We start from the raw sequence: 3672 nt of genomic DNA, 5'->3' as shown, positions 1-3672 counted from the left end.
AAACAAATCAACTTGTAGAGAGATCAGCTAGAAACAAATCAACCTGCAGAGAGATCAGCTACAAACAATTAAATTACCCTGTAGAGAGATCAGTTACACACAAATCAACCTGTAGAGATCAAGACACACACGATAGTAGTCTCGCGTAGCCAGACCCTATTTCTCCACACGGCGCTTATCGATTGGAAATTATAAGCGCCTGCTCCTTTCGGAGCAGGCGCTTATAATTTCCAATCGATAAGCGCCGTGCAGAGAAATAGGGTCTGGCTACGCGAGACTACACACGATAGTGTGTCGTGCGGCCCAAGAAGCCGGCGCGCCACACCGACAGGAAGAAAGAAAACGTCATTTTCACACCTTTGCATCTCGGTGATCCCTTATCCGATTGGAACCAAATTTGCTACAGAGTTTCCCGCCAGCCAGGGTAGTCGACTGTAAGATTAATTCTCCGCCCGCCTACGCACGTTACATGCCACGTTTCTTGATACAGTAGGTCCTACAACTGGTTAGCATGGCTATTTAATACCTTTCTCTCCTAATTATATTTATTTCGTTGTGTTTTTAATTTAGTCTGATTTAAACTATTTACATTTGTATTCTAATATTTTAGGGCGTTTCGATCGTGAAGCAGTAGTCAAGATATTTAATGGTGAGATACTACAATGCATACAGCTTAATAATGTATGTACAGTACGTATGAGCATGTATACAAAGCAGTTCATCCGTGTATGCTTTTAGGCCACTCCAAATAAATTCTCTGTTTCCCGTCCACCGCCCGCATCTGGTTACTGCCAGCTCTAAATATTTCATTATTCCGTATTCTTCCATTATTTTCCGGTTATTCTTGCATACTGATAGGCTCAGTAAAAGCTATCTTGAAACAGTGTCAGCACACGTCAGCAGTGCTATCAAGTCAGCACAAACTTCACGTTTGTGTTATTTTTGCAACTTACAAAGGAAGGAACAAGCTTAAGCATGCTTTTATGCAGCCTTTTTGGCAGTGCCAGGAAAATAATGGCTTGAATAGCTAGCCAATCTTATAATGGAAATGGACCGCCCGCCCGCATGCAAATATGCCAGAGTCCAGGACGGGAAACAGAGAATTTATTTGGAGTGGCCTTATGTTCAAAATGGTACAGTTTTTCCATGTGTGTGAAGTGGTTAAATTGAATGCAAACACTGCCCTGCCCTGCCCTGCCCCGCCCTGTTTTACCTGATTTGAGTCCCAATCATTTACTGAGTGGAATCATTAATAGTATTTTTATTGACCTATTTTTTTATTATTTAATAGAGAGAAAAAAAAAAACAACCATTACTTAAAAACCGTTTTAAACCATTGCAAACTCAAACAAATTATTACTGTTACACACTACTGAAATGGCTCTCCTTTGTTTGATATGTATAGAAATTTGCTAACTACTTTCATCAGTATAGGACGCAATCACGAAGTCGTGCCAATGTAAAACTACACAGAAAAAGCAAAACCTATTAAACTGAGAAAAACCAAATTAAAGGACTAATTTTTATTGCAAAGCCTTAAAAATTACTATGTAGCAGACAATTTTTACCCTATAGTAAAACAAAAGATCTCTATACTTGTCAGGAGTGTTACGTTAAAGTTTTTATCCCATATGATTGTAGTACATTCTCAAAGTGTCTCTCCACATGTCCCATGATCATGTATTTTTGGTAATGTAACTTTGACTATGGCCATGTACCTGCAACTGCCTATTAAGATCAGTAAATTTTTTATTGGTTTTACAATGCTAAGGTGACAGGTTTCATTAATGTAGTACTGTAATTGTAGATTATTAAGACAACAACAACAATCAATACTACTACTACTACTACTACTACTACTACTATGTAACATTACAAGTATGTACTTAGATGGCAATTCAGCAGGGCATTGCTAAATTTAAATTAACAGCTATAGCCTTTTAAAGCTTGCTTATTTATCACCCATTAGTAATTTACACCCCAAGGGAAGAGAATTTTATGACTTACAAAAATGATCATAACTTTGTAGTCGAATGAGATACAAACTTTAAAAACAAAAGTCAATATAGTTCTTAGATCAACACCTTTAATTTCATGTGATACCATGTTTTAACAGTGTAAATAATGCCTCAGGGAGATAAAAACGAATACTTTTCAGTAAAGAAAATGGGTCACTAAAGGTCAAATCTGTGATGGCTCTATATCAAAAATATATATGTCATGAGGAGCACAATTTTTGTGGAAAGTTTTGTAATTGTATCAAAGTGCATGAAATTCCCATTGTTTGGTGCTATGCTGCTCTACTAAAAATCTTATTATGAAATTTGTCTATTAAAGGGCATATGAACTTCAAAGTATGCTTAAGTGAATGTTTAAAGGAAGTGATGTGTCACTTAGTTATTGTATGGTTCATTGGTTAAGGTGATGTGTGAGGATGATATCATGTTGTGTTATTACTAGCAATTTTATTTTTATTGCAATGTGCACATACACATGCATGTGTGTATGTGACAATGTACAACAAATGTGTGTATCCTTATCCATAATGTGACTAAAGGGGTTTTCCACACATTAACTTGTCCACTTTTGGGGTTCACAACTATAGACTCATTACTGATTCAGCTATGTGCAACCAAACCTATTCTGACTGATATTACCAGTGAGGCAGTGACTATCAACAGCGACTAATCAAACTCAAACTTTTACCACTTATGTATTAATATGAGATCTCTGACATACATTTCTTCTTTACATCCTTGAAAAATCCAACTGTCAATTTCAATATTAACAATTACATTGTAAATCATTAAGCTAAAGCCAAGAGAGTTCGCTCCACTTCACAAGTTGATAAGTAACAACACTGATCATGCAGCATACACATACACAAGAGAATACAATAGGACAAAGACACTATAAAAAAGAATATGGTTACATACCAATTACAAGGGCATGAATACAATTTACAAAAACAAAAAGGTTAACTGCTAAAAATAGCTACATGATAATTAAAATGTGTGCATGATGAGTTAGCATGTTTGTGCAGCTACATTGTGGCTTCTGTGTATGCTGCTACAATACTTCACTCAGAGCTTCCCTCCCCAATGAACTACTTAGTGAATAGTCTGTAGTATGCAAACTTCTTAGGGAAGTGATTTATGTTGGTGGTGACAATAGTTAGGGAAGGGAATTTGCTGTTGGTTGGCAGAAAGTAGATGAGCTATCAGGACTTGCTGTATCATCAATGTATGTAGGCTTAAGTCGGTCTAGTGCTACAACTTACAGGTGTCCAGAGTGTAATGTTTGTCAGAATGTTTCAAAACTCTGTATGGCTCATCGTATGGTGGTTGTAGTGTACGCTTCACTCCATCATGTCTGACAAAAACAAAGGGACATGACATCATGTTGTCTCTTATTTTGTGTTTGTTGTTGCTGTTGTAGTCTAACAGGTGTTGCCAAGTTTCTGTATGACAGTCTTAAACAGTGTGGCATATGTAAGATGTGTCCATAGTGTCAGTGTTTTGATGATCCAGCACTGCTGAAGAATTATCCAGGTAGACAAAGGGTGGTTCCATAAACTAGCTTGGCACAGGTGTAGTTATAAGGTTGGGCTGGAGAGTCAGCATCAATAGGTTGCACTTGGTCGTGAGACATCTCGTAGCTATAGTTCTGTCA

General features: G+C 37.1%; 1 long non-coding RNA gene across 1 annotated transcript; it reads left to right on the top strand.

Moving 5' to 3' along the window:
* The first annotated feature begins 299 nt into the window (after nucleotides 1-299).
* Nucleotides 300-2807, top strand: LOC136250466 (uncharacterized). Its single transcript, XR_010698556.1, has 3 exons — nucleotides 300-489; nucleotides 611-649; nucleotides 2606-2807. It is a non-coding gene; the product is annotated as an uncharacterized lncRNA (long non-coding RNA).
* Nucleotides 2808-3672: the final 865 nt, after the last annotated feature.

This window comes from Dysidea avara, chromosome 3 (assembly GCF_963678975.1).
Source record: "Dysidea avara chromosome 3, odDysAvar1.4, whole genome shotgun sequence".
Lineage (NCBI taxonomy): Eukaryota > Metazoa > Porifera > Demospongiae > Dictyoceratida > Dysideidae > Dysidea > Dysidea avara.
Note: the sequence above shows the minus strand (reverse complement) of the source record. Positions and strands in the feature narration are given on the sequence as shown.